The 13,940-nt window shown below is 39.3% G+C and overlaps 1 protein-coding gene across 3 annotated transcripts in view; it reads left to right on the top strand.

Annotated features, from left to right (window-relative positions):
• Positions 1 to 13,940, top strand: part of RBM47 (RNA binding motif protein 47) — a 156,149-nt gene that overhangs the window by 119,569 nt on the left and 22,640 nt on the right. For all 3 annotated transcript variants that reach the window (XM_049631949.1, XM_049631947.1, XM_049631948.1), the window contains one exon: positions 395 to 520. The gene's annotated coding sequence lies outside the window, so the exon portion shown is untranslated. The remainder of the gene's footprint in view (positions 1 to 394; positions 521 to 13,940) is intronic.

Below are 13,940 nucleotides of genomic sequence, written 5' to 3'. Positions count from 1 at the left end.
CTTTCTTTCTTTCTTTCTTTCTTTCTTTCTTTCTTTCTTTCTTTCTTTCTTTCTTTCAAGAAAATGGCCCATGGGGCACCGGGGTGGCTCAGTCGGTTAAGCGTCCAACTTCGGCTCAGGACATGATGTCACAGTTCGTGAGTTCAAGCCCCACATTGGGTTCTATGCAGACAGTTCAGAGCCTGGAGCCTGCTTTGGATCTTGTGTCTCCCTCTCTTTGTCTGCCCCTCCTCTGCTGTGCTCTGTCTCTCACTCTCTCTCTAAAATAAATAAACATTTTTTTAAAAAAGAAAAAATAAAAAAAAGAAAATGGCCTCACATTTTTAACCCACTTATGAAAATGATATTTAAATAGAAGACATTTCTAGCAATTTTTTTTTTTTTTACCCCTTAGGATTTGCTTCAAAGGGCATGCCAAAAATTGAACTGAAAAATCCCAAGCAAGCTGCCTGAATTTCCCTGTATATTCTTGTTCTACATCCTATAAAAGGACCAGACAAACCAAATTAGTGGGGTTTTGGTGAGTACATTCCCAATGTCCTTTTCTTCTTCACTTAAATAAAACCTTGAATTTTCATTCCTATCAACCAAGATATCTGCTGCTTAGACAATATGTACCCGGTGTGTGTTTGTTATAACAACCTTGGTGGTTTATATAACATGGTAAGTCATTTTAAACCCACAATATAAGTCCTTATTTCTTTGTTTAGTTTACATCTTTGTGACCTAAGGAGGAAAAATTACTACTGCTATCTGTATGTGTGAGCATCTTTGGCATTAAAAGACAGGAATAATTATGTATTGCTTATAAATTGCCTCTTATACCACCCAAAAAAAGAGGTGAAGGGTATCTTATCAGAGTTGTCTTCCAAAAGTGTTGGACACAAGGAAGGGTCCTTTGCACAAGCTAGAAAAGACACTTGTGTGTTCTTGAACAATCCTCCCGCTGTCTCTAATTGCTGTTTCTTTACCTTCATAGAAGGTAAAAATAACTGTCATGTCAGACTCTCCAAATCTTGGCAATGTGGTGAATTACAACCCATGTAAATGCACTCTGACAAGGACATAATTCTCTACAGATAGAAGGTATTAGTATTGTGTGGGTGACAGTCCTATGTATGCTATAGCAGGGACAGGGAGCATGAAAGAGGCTAAACCTTGGACAGACGGCCCTCCGAAGCCACAGCCACAACCCTCACAAAGCTCCAATCCTTGTTTGTCAGGGAGGAGCTGCTGGTGACACCGATATACCCAGCAACAGCCTCCAAGCCCTCACCCTCCCTCTCCCGCCGCACCCTTCTCCCCGCCCCTGCCAAAGTCCTTTGCTTTCATGTCCTCTAGGCTGGGTTCTGGACTTAGTCTATGGAATTCAGGGACTTGGAGAGCTAACTTTTTTTAAAATTATGATATTTTTAGAAAAGCATATTCATTAAAGGAAACCTATGAAATTGCTTATAATCTCAGAATCCACTGATAACCACAATTAACATTATATTTCTTCTTTTTTGTTTCTTTTAGATATTTCAGATATTTTCTAAATATTATTTAACAAGGTTCACATAGTTGAGAACATGAGATAAATATTTTATCCTACAACTATGCCATAATTTATTTAGCCATTTCTATACCATTGTACATTATGTTTGCTGCATTCACGTATAAGTAGGTGCTATTATGTTCATTGCATAATAAATACCACTGTAGTGAACATACTTACCTATATATTTCATTTGTGTGTCTGATTATTTTCTTGAGGTAAATTTCTATAAATGGAAGCATGGGCTAATGAAAATGAACTATTTTTAATGAACACTGAAAAGCTCTTGATATTGTCAAACTGTCTTTCAGAAATGACTCAAATTAACTTGCCCTCCCCTCTCTCCTCACCCATTATTATGACAATGTTCATTTTATGCACACGGGTAAAGATTGAGTTCTGTTACTTTAAGAAGGTTTAAAATCATAAATATTTCTACAGAAGCTCAGGAAATAAAAGCCTCTTCCCTCCTCCCAGCCTCCACTCCCCCCCCCCCCCCCCCCCAAGTCCTAACCAATATCAGGTCTAAAGTAGAAGATAATGTTATCCAGCTGACATGTGCTCCAACCTCAATCTCTTGGGTCTGTTGATGGGGGAATAGCATTTCTGAGGCTTGCATCCATTCACTTGGTACGTCTTGTCACCACTTTTGTTCATTTCTGTACTATGTGCTTCAGGAGAACGAAAGAAAATCTTTTCATTGTCTACATGAAGCCCAATTCAGTCGATGAGTCCAGACAAACAACAAACTCAAAAATACTTAACCATGGACAGGTCACTTAACTTCTCAAGGCCTGTTTCTTCTTTCTTTCTTTCCCTTTCTTTCTTTCTTTCTTTCTTTCTTTCTTTCTTCCTTTCCTTATTTATTAAAAAAAATTTTTTTATTGTTTATTTATTTTTGAGAAAGAGAGAGACAGAGCGTGAGCCGGAGAGGGGCAGAGAGAGAGAGAGGGAGACAGAATCTGAAGCAGGCTCCAGGCTCCAAGCTGACAGCACAGAGCCCGACGCGGGGCTCAGCCCCATGAACTGTGAGATCATGGCCTGAGCTGAAGTGGATGCGTAACCAACGGAGCCACGCAGGCACCCGTTTCTTCTTCTTTGAAGTGAGGGGCTCAACTTCTCTGTATCTATCTAACGAGCATCTGAGGTGGTTTTTTGAAGTTCAGTATGTAGATAGTCTAAATTTGACTGTGAACAACACGATGTGTTGCATAACTTCCATTATCTAACAATGAAAGCACATCTGTTCTTTAGGAGAGAAAACTTTCCCTGCATTTTTTTTTTTTTAACATTTATTTATTTTTGAGACAGAGAGAGACAGAGGATGAACAGGGGAGGGGCAGAGAGAGAGAGAGAGACACAGAATCTGAAACAAGCTCCAGGCTCTGAGCAGTCAGCACAGAGCCTGATGTGGGGCTAGAACTCACGGACCGCGAGATCATGACCTGAGCTGAAGTCGGACGCTCAACCGACCGAGCCACCCAGGCGCCCCTTTCCCTGCATTTTAAATACTAGGAAAAAAATTTTCAAGTTAATCATTTTTTAATGTAAAAAAGTAAAATAACGGGAAACTCCTTCAACATGGCCTCTACATTTTCTTTCAGCTCTTACATCTATAATTTGTGAGTAATGAATAAAATACCAAAAGCTGAGGACCACCCCCCCAAAGCAAAGGAATGGTCAGTGGACCTCACAGAGAGCTTTCCAGAATCATGACTAGAATTTTAAAGTGATAGATTCTACTGATTAGTTCTGTCCAATCTTCATCCTCGCACTGGCACCAGTTGCCACCCCCCCACCCCCCGGCCAGGAAAAGTCTATACTTGCGCTGTTCAGGGATTTTTATTGGATTTTTCAAACTTTGGAACACACCAAAAAGGTTTCCGGAGTAACTAAGCTCATCATGAATATTTGGCTATCTTTCACCATTACCGGAAATGTTAAAATTGTGTGACACCGATACTGAGCAATTTCAGGAGACTGAGCCCAAGCTTGGCAAAGAAGTCTGCCACTGGCCAGTCAATCTTGCTTTCTGAGGTAGACTGTCCCTTGCATATCAATATAGAGCAGACGCTTCACAAATATTTGTTGGGTTCCTCTCTATTCAGATTTTGTGCCACTTTGAAATACTGGTTTGTTTTGCACCTAAAAAAAATTATTTTTACATATACATTGGAACAAAACTCCAAAATCTAAAAGCATGAAAAGATTATAATAGTACCTCAGGCTACCTCTAATCTTTATTATTATTATTATTATTATTATTATTAATGTTTATTTTTGAGAGAGAGAAAGAGTACGAGCAGGGGAGGGGCAGAGAGAGAGGGGAAGATACAGAGTCCGAAGTAGGCTCCAGGCTCCAAGCAGTCAGCACAGAGCCCGATGCGGGGTTCGAACTCACAAACCGTGAGATCATGATCTGAGCCGAAGTCGGATGCTTAACTGACAGCCACCCAGGTGCCCCAGGCTAGCTCTAATCCTAACCTTGGAACAAAGACACTTTTTGACTAAATTTCACACAGTTAAAAGTATCATTAGTTTATTTATATATATACATATATATGTGTGTGTGTATATATATATATATATATATATATATATCTTTGCATTTTGAATTGTGAACATGAAGAAAAAGCTGTGTAACCTAGAACATTTTTCTAATCATTTTCCCATTTTCTCTTAAAAATCTGCATTCCTTCCTCCTTTTTTCCCTTCTCTGTTTTTTTTTTATGGTGGTAAGGTATGCATAACAACCATTTTTCGGTGTGCATTTCAGAGACATCAAATACATTCACATTATTGTACAAATATCACTGTCCTCCATCTTCAGAACTTTCTCATCTTTCCAAACTGAAACTTTGTACCCCTTAAACAATAACTCCCGTTCCTCCTTCCCCACCAGCTCTTTTCTACTTTTCTGTCTCTATGGATTTAACTATTCTAGGTAACTCATGTAAGTAGAATTATATAATATTTGTCCTTTTGGGTCTGGCTTATTTCACTTAGCATAACGTCATTATGGTTCATCCATGTTATAGGATGTGTCAAAATTTCCTTCCTTTTTATGGCTCATAATATTCTGTTGTCTGTATATGCCACATTTTGTTTACCCATTCATACATCAGTGAACATTTGAGTTATCTTCACCTTTGAGCTATGTGAATAATACTGCCTTAATCATGGGTGTACCTTTCTCTGTTTGAACCCCTTCTTTCAATTATTTTGGGTATATGCCCAGTAGTGGAATTGGTGGGTCATATGCTAATCCTATGTTTAAGCTTCTGAGGAACCACCATACTGCTTTCCACAGCAGCTGTATAATTTTACATTCCCATCAGCAATGTGCAAGGGTTCCAATTTCTCCATATTCTTGCAAACATTTATTTTCTGGGTGCTTTTTTTTTTATAATAGCTATCTTAGTGGGCATGAAGTGATGTATCTTGTGGTTTTGATTTGAATTTCCCTAATGATTACTGATGTGGGAGCATCTTTTTATATGCTTATTGGCTATTTTTGTATCATCTTTGGAGAAATGCCTATTCAGCCCTTTGCCCATTTTAAAATTGGTTGGTTTTGTTGTTGCTTTGTAGGAGTTTTTTATATCCTCTGGGTATTGATTCCTTAATATTTTAAGGGATCGTTTTCCCCCATTCCATCGGTTGCCTTTCCACTCTGCTAATTCATAAAAGTTTTCCATTTTGATGTAGTCTAATTTGTCTATTTTTTTCTTTTGTTGCCTGTGCTTTTCGTGTCACATCCAAGAAATTAATGCCAAATTAATGTCATGATTTTCTATTATTTTATAGAAATATAAAACTATATTATATATAGTTTTCTTCTAAGAGTTTTATAGTTTGGGCTCTAACATTTAGGTCTTTGATCCATTTTGAATCAATTTTTGTATATGGCGTATGGGAAAGGCCAGGGTTCTTTGAAAGAGGTAACTTTCAGTCCCATCAAGTCTCAGTAAAGATGTGTGTCAGCCCGTTAAGCAAACGACACACATAGTCACACCTAATACTCACCCTCACTTATTTTTCTTCCTAGTGTAGGCTTAGGTGGTTTCCCAACAGACAGGGGAGAGAAAGCTGAAGCAATTAGGGAACTAACAGCTCAGCTGGTTCAGCTCTCGTAACTAGGATACAACTGTGAGATGGTGGCTAGGATCAGCAAGCATGTTGATATAAACATGCTTGATGAAATCCCCAACAAAAGAACAGCAGAGCTAGATAGAGTTTTAGGCTAAGACAAAAAGGATGTAGGTATATGTATAGGTGTGTGTGTGTGTTTGGCAGCAGAGGGAAAGAGAGGGGACACTCCACACTGAATGTGGCTGTGAACTGTGAGCTACAGTAAATATTTATTTTTGTACAAAAATAGATTTCTCTCCATGACGCTTTAGAGAAACAAAATTAGGCACAGTTACATGGGCAAACTCTGTTTCCAAACCATTATCCTAGTTCTCTTTTTTAGTGGATGGAACCTGGGTACGCTTACAATAGAAAATGTGAGGGTCTGCCTAGCCTTCACGTGCAGACTCTTGAGAAGTAAGAAGAAAGTACTAGGCTGTGTAAGCGGCCTCACCTAGTATCACTGGGACCAAAAGTCTGCGCTGGACTCACTGCTCTCTGACGGGCTTGGAGACAGGAGTGCCACATTGATGGAACTCATGGTTGCAGGTTTCTCCACATCAGTTAGATTCTTAGCACTAGAACATAGTTGGGTGTCCAGATCACAAATGAATTCATGTTAAATCTACTAAGGATCTGGCTTCAGGACCACCCTCTCTTGGTTTTCATGGAGACTGATTTATGAGGGATGAACAGTTTGCTGCTGTAGGACCTCATTTTCTCTTTGCTGTGAAAGGGGATTTGGAGAAAAAGGAAATAAACTAATTGAATTTTCTGATGTAGGGTAGAATAAGAGAAGCCACGCTTTCTAAAACAGTTTGCAAGACTGGTATACTGTTTTTCCCTTGAAGCATTAAAGTCATTTCACACTTTATTAACTCAAAGAATATCCAGTATTTCTCCTGAGACTGGGAATAAATGACCAGCTCAAATCAGGGGCGTTTTTACCAGTGTGTTCGTTTTTCAATTGATATATTACTTCCAAGCGCACACAATGAAATTATGGAATATGTGAAACATGAGTAGCAATTATGTCTACAAAAAGGATCCTAGGAGTTTAATATACCTGGAAAATCATAAGCTTCCTCACACTTGAACGTTTTATTCTAAATGCTCTAGGTTCAATAACACTCTGGATATATATTTTCTGTTCATTTCTATTTTTAAAATTTAAGTCTGTATTTTAGGAGTTTCTTTAATCTGGTTCTGCTTCTATGGAACTTTTATAGTCTATGGAACTTTTATGTAAATATCCAACTAACTTAACTGCCTAGTTAAATTATAGAGACTGGGAAAACTGGTTCTCCTTCCTGTTCCTCTTTCTTTTCTTCCTTCTCTTAATAAATATCTTTCCTCAGAATAGAGCAGTGTTTTATCTTTTCAAACATCTACAAATTCTACCTCAGAAATTATAACTTTAGCATTTAAATAATTTCTAATTGACAAACTCTCTTCCCTTCCCTGGTTTTAAACCATATATTACTATATTTTGTTCAAATGGTGAATACTCATTAAAAAGTGGGGTGTGTGTGTGTTTGTGTATGTGTGTCTGTGTGTGTGTAACTTAAACAAGGATTAAAGCAGACAGCTAATCACACAGTAGCATTGCTCTATCCCTGTATGTTTCTCTGGGGTATTTATTAACCGAGGTGGTTATACTTGAAAACCAGGGACATTAAATGAGAATTTGAGAATGAGAGAAAAAATGATTTTAAAGGTGAAGGAAGTATGACCAAGGAGGAACAATAGCAGGCAGTAGCCATTTTTCTTCCCCCACTAAAGCTAGAGCCCCCCGTGCTGCTTCCCCACCTTTTCCCCTCTGCAGTGAGAGGTGTCCCTGTGTGGCACACTCTCATGGAAAGTAGAAAGGCAGATAAATGAGTGACATTATTGAGCCAAGAAACTTGGATTTCACATATGACGTTTGGGAACTTTGGTGGTACATTCACTATCAGATTGATTTGTGATCTGTTTTCCAATTCATCAAGACCCACTACTGTATGGCAGAGAACTGCCCAGGAGCAGAGGAATACCAAGGAGAAAAGGACCGTATCCTCAACCAGTCTTCATGAGCTCAAGCACTTTAATAACCAGCTTCTCAAAATACCTGCACATAAAGGAGCGTTTGGAAACTGCTTTCATGGCCAGGCGTGGTCTTGTGCCTATTTCCTTGTGGTGTAAAATCTCTACCAAGTCCCCGAAACAATGTAGTAGAAGCTAAGCATATCGACTAATGTAGAAAAAAAAGAGTCACTTAAGGTCTATAGCTGCCTGACCAAGAAGTTTCTAAGGAGGTTAACATTTACATCCGGTGTAGTCAATCAGTGGTCGGTGTAGCTTTTCTCCTTGACACTACTGTTGTCTAAGCTGTGTATTAGAAGTGCCAGCCCCGGGGGGGACTGGGTGACTCAGTTGGTTAAGCATTCGACCTTTGAGCTCGGCTCGGGTCATGATCTCACAGCTTGTGAGTTCAAGTCCCACATTGGGCTCGGCACTGAAGGCACAGAGCCTGCTTGGGATTCTGTCTCTCCTTCTCTCCCCTCCTTGTGCTCACTCTCTTGCTCCCTCTCCCAAAATAAATAAACTTAAAAAAATTTTTTTTAAATGCCAGCCCCTGTATGTGCCAAGGTTGGCTTATCCATTCTTCAGTGGGCTCCTTTTGGTCACTGCACAATACTTGGTATGGCTGTTTGTACACAGTTCTGGATGTAGGTAAATCACAAAAGTTAAATATAGATGGAAAAAATGTCCAGAGCAATTTGCTGGTGATTATATATAATAAAATTCTCTTTGTAGCTTTGTCTTACCATGTTTGTCATAAAAGGCAGTGCTCATTCATTGGTTCTTTCATTCATTCATGCCTTTACATTGGGCTCTACACTGATAGCGTGGAGCCTGCTTGGGATTCTCTCTCTCCTTCTCTTTCTGCCCCTACCTCAGTCTCTCTTTCTCTCTCTCTCTCTCTCTCTCTCTCTCTCTCTCTCTTTCAGAATAAATAAACTTTTAAAAATGATAATAATTTCAAACACCACCAGAGGGAAAATGAAACTAGAAAGCTGAGTAAAGGGGGAATAACATTAAACATTTAATGAATAAAAAGAAAAAAATATTTTAAAGACCCATTGTAATGCCTATTTTCTTTGTCTCCCAGTAGAAAGTTTACTTCTTTTTATATTTTTTCTCACAAAGACCCTATTATAGTCATATTGTCAAGAAACGTTGTGGTATTTGACAATATATATATTTTTTTAATGTTTAGTTTTGACGGGGGGGTGGGGGGTGGAGGGGCGGAGAGAGAGGGAGACACAGAATCTGAAACAGACTCCAGGCTCCCAGCTGTCAGCACAGAGCCCGACGCGGGGCTCAAACTCACAAACCGCGAGATCATGACCTGAGCCGAAGTCAGACGCTCAACTGACTGAGCCACACAGGCGCCCCTGACAATATTTTTAACTTCAAAAATACCCCGCATTCAATTTAAACTTTGAGAAGATAGTAACCCCTGGCTTATTCAGTGTTGAGAGCATTCCTGGCCAGGTGCTCGTTCGCTGTAACTAATGCCTTAAAATACGGGTCAGTGAAATGCAAGGACATCAATATCAAACAGGATCTATTTTTTTCCATGGGAGCAGATACTGTTTTGTAGTCACAACCGAAATGACTAATGTTAACCAAATAAATCAGAAGGTCACACCTAAAATTGAAGCTAATGTTTGACTATGTCACTCTGTTTCACAGCTTTGTTTCAGGACAGGCCATGTGTCACTTTCCTTACAAAGAGACCTATGATGTTCCTGTATACCACCATTTGGCGTATCACCAGGGGTAATAAAAGAACATATCCTGTAGAGCATGTACTCTTGTATAATAGGACCTAGCAATAACAGACCATACTATTTCTCTGTAACTCCGACTTGCAACCACCAATACAGTTTGCAGTTCGGGGGAAAGAATAACATTTACATATCATTATAAAAACTGCATGAGTTTATATTTGGGAAAGTTCACTTTCTAAATCTGTTTTGAGAGAAATTCAAGAAACTAAACAGATGAAAAATATCCTTTACACACAAGTTTTAGAATGTTTTAAAAGCCATATATATATATATATATATATATATATATATATATATATATATGGAACTCTACTGTATTTGGACTGTCAGGGTTTGCTTTAGTTTTAAATATAAACAGACGACTGTTGGCGCCTGGGTGGCTTAGTTGGTTAAGTGTCTGGCTTCAGCTCAAGTCGTGATCTCACAGTCCATGGGTTCGAGTCCCACATCGGGCTCTGTGCTGACAGCTCAGAGCTGTAGCCTGCTTAGGATTCTGTGTCTCCCACTTTCTCTCTCTCTCTGCCCCTCCCCCATTCACTCTCTCTCAAAAATAAAAATAAAACATTAAAAAAAATTAAAAGTAAACAGACTACTATTGAATAGAAGATAAACTAGAGATGGCTACCCCAAAGATAAAGCTTAAGATAAGATAGATATAATATATATATTATATTTTTTAAATTTTTTAAAAATTTTATATATTTTTAAAAAATAGATATAATATATATAATCCCAAATTTACCACTATCCTATTGTGATTTTGAGGTTAAGCACATGATCACCCTTGTTCTCAGTCTCTCCGTCAAGAAAATGGGACTGATCCTTTAGCACAGTGTTGTGGGTATATATAGATACAGAAAGGATATATATAGAGAGATCATTTTTCAGTAACTTCTATCATATACTAAATAACATAAGGGACTTCCTTTCTATAGGAACTCTATTATTAATCCTTTTGTGAATTAAACAATATTTTTATAATGAAAATGATCATCCCTTAAATTACCAGCTCATATATTCAAATACTGGCACATAAAGTTTTTCTGAGAATATTGTGTCTGGATTACTTTCTTAAACTTGTGTTCGTAATTTTAATATCCCATAGCTAACAAACAATATTTAATAGGACCTACTACATTCAGTGAGTAGGTACAAGCGTTAGTATAGGTATACTCATTAGTAATCAAAAGAATCTAATATTTACACAACTGGACAACTATCAGAAAGAACATAATATTTACTTTTGCATTATCATTAGCTTTAAAAATGCATCATTGTAACCACATATTTCACATGTAGTGTCTTAAAGCACTTTTGCATATAAATACAGAAGGCAATATCTATATATAGGTTCCCTTCCAGTTTGTCCACAAAAATTTAGGAATAAAGTCCCTCAAATTCTTTAACTTTAAAAATTACATTGTCAAGCAGAAAATGTGTGGTTCTCAACTGTGGCTATGTAGGGGCGCCTGAGTGGCTCAGTCAGCTAAGTGTCCAACTCTTGATTTCGGCTCAGGTCATGATCTCACAGTTCATGGGGTCCAGCCCCGCCATCAGACTCTTTGCTGAAAACACAAAACCTGTTTGGGATTCTCTCTCTGCCCTTCCCCTGCTCTCTCTCTCCCAAATAAATAAATAAATAAATAAAAATAAACTATGGCTATATAGTCCTCTACAAAGAGAACATCCTTGAAAAACATGTACTGTTTTGCTCAACCCAAACGATGATGGTGATGATGATGAAATTTGACCATTTACCTGAGTTAAGTATCTTTTTTTTTAATTTGTTTTTGAGAGAACATGAATAAGAGAGGGGCAGAGAGAGAGGGAGACAGAGAATCCCATGCAGGCTCTGCACTGTCAGTGCAGAGCCCAATGCGAGGCTTGAACTCACGAACTGTGAGATTATGACCTGAGCCAAAATCAAGAGTCAGATGGATGCTTAACTGACTGAGCCACCTAGGTGCCCAGCTAGGTATCTTTCTAAGTGCTTTATATGTTTTATCTCTTTAATCCTCACGTCATCGTGAGGTATATTATCCCCATTTATTAGGTGGTGAGACTGAGGCTCAGGAAAACTAAGTGACCTGTGTGATGGCACTTGTTTCTCAAGTGGTGGAGCCCAGATATGAAGTCGGGCAGTCCGGCTCCAGAGCCTGGAGTGTAACCATCATCCCCACAGTCTCATCACAGCCCCATATTCTTTTCTAACTTTTCTAACTTTTTTTTTTTAGCGAGCTTGGAGAGGGGTGGGGGGGTGGGAGGAGAGAGAGAGAAAGAGGGAATCTCATGCTGAGCGTGGAGCCTGACACGGGGCTTGATCCCACGACCCTGGGATCACGATGTGAGCCAAAATCAAAGAGTCGGATGCTCAACTGACTGAGCCACCCCAGCCCCCTAATTCAATACATTCTTAATTCTAGAAATACAATTTGAACATGTTAACTACTTCGCAAAGGGCCAGAAATAGGGTATGGAACAGACTGCAGGACTGAGAGCTCAGGAAAGGGGCGGGCAGGGTGGTGAGGTGTGCTGAGGCATACAGTGGAAAGGGCCTGTGCGTGGGCCTCCTTTAACCAATGTCCATTTTGCACTGGCCATGGGTTTACTCTGTTAACACTGGCTATAGCTAACCCTGCTATCACTAAGGAGAAAGCAAAGGCAGAGAAAATGGTAGAAAGAGTTTGGGTTTGTCATCAGCTAAGTTTCAGTTCTAAGTGATGTTTTTTATTTATTTTTAATTAATTTATTTATTTTTTTTACATTTATTTATGTTTTAAGAGACATAGAGAGACAGAGCACAAGTTGGGGAGGGGCAGAGAGAGAAGGAGACACAGAATCCAAAGCAGGCTCCAGGCCTCCAGCTGTCAGCACAGAGCCTGATGCAGGGCTCGAACTCACAAACCGTGAGATCATGACCTGAGCCGAAATCAGACATTTAAACAACTGAGCCACCCAGGCACCCCTCTTTTTCAATTTTTAATGTGTATTTATTTATTTAGAGGGAGAGAACAAGCAGGGGAGAGGGGCAGAGAGAGAGAGAGACAGAATTCCAAGCATGCTCCACACTGCCAGAATACAGCCCGATGTGGGGCTCGATCTCATGAAACCATGAGATCATGACCTGACCTGAAACCTGAAACCAACAGTTGAACACTTAACTGAGTGAGCCACCCACGTGCCCTTCAATTCTGAGTGATCTTAGGTGAGGTACATGATCTGAGCCTCTGGCGCCTGATAGATATTTATTTATTTATTTATTTATTTATTTATTTAAAATTTTAAGTAAAATTATTTAAGTAATCTAAATTTATTTTTTAAGTTAAAAAAAATTATGTCTATTTTTTGAGAGAGAGAGCGTGAGCAGGGGAGGGGCAGAGAGGGGGGGAGACACAGAATCCCAAGTAGGCTTCAGGCTCTGAGCTGTCGGCACAGAGCTCGACGTGGGACTCGAAGTCACAAACCATGAGATCATGACTTGAGCCCAAGTCGGACGCTTAACCGATTGAGCCACCCAGGCACCCATCAAGTGCCTGATCTTTAAAAGGGGGCAGTAACAGCTAACATTTAAATGTCTTACCATCATGCTACACAAGTATAGAGCTGGGGCTCAAACCCAGGAAATCTGACCCTAGAGCAGGGGACTTTTGCTGTAAAGAGGCAGACAATAAATATTTTAGGTTTTGCAGGCCATACATACTATCTCTGCTGCAGCAACTCAACTTTGCGTGAAAGCAGCCACAGACAATATGTTAACAGATGGGCATGGCTTTGTTCCAACAAAACTTGGTAAGAACAGCCACAGGATTGAATTTGGCTCATGGGCTGTACTTTGCTGATCCTCCCTGCTGTAGACCTCTCTCTAGATCTCTAGACTTGCTCTACAGCCCACATTTTGAATTTCAATTCATAGGAATGTCACGAAAATTCAAATACCTTCCTTAAGGTGTATTATACGTGTAATAAATGCAAAAAAATTGAAGCTATCATTAACTCAAGAGTTTTTAAGGGGCGCCTGGGTGGCTCAGTCGGTTAAGCATCTGACTTTGGCTCAGGTCATGATCTCACAATTTGTGGGTTTGAGCTCTGTGTCAGGCTCTGTGTTGACAGCTCAGAGCCTGGAGCCTGCTTTAGATTCTGTGTCTCCCTTGCTCTCTGCCCCATCACCACTCATGCTCTGTCTCTGTCTCTCTCTCAAAAATAAATAAACATTAAAAATTTTTTAAATAATTTGTAACTTTAGGTTCAACCTATTACTGAGGATTTCCCCTTGTGCCTGTTTCAAAGATCTTTAAAAAAAAAAAGTTTTTAAACACTAGTGAAACTCTGAGATATTATTTCTAGTCCATCTCTTTCCCTCTAGAGACTACATTTAAGGCATCTTTCTCTTTCAGTGCTGCTGTCTTCTTAGCATGTAAGTGAAATTCACTCTACAG

This window comes from Panthera uncia, chromosome B1, assembly GCF_023721935.1.
Source record: "Panthera uncia isolate 11264 chromosome B1, Puncia_PCG_1.0, whole genome shotgun sequence".
Classification (NCBI taxonomy): Eukaryota; Metazoa; Chordata; class Mammalia; order Carnivora; family Felidae; genus Panthera; species Panthera uncia.
The sequence above is the reverse complement of the archived record's forward strand: the minus strand, read 5'-3'. Positions and strand labels throughout refer to the sequence as shown.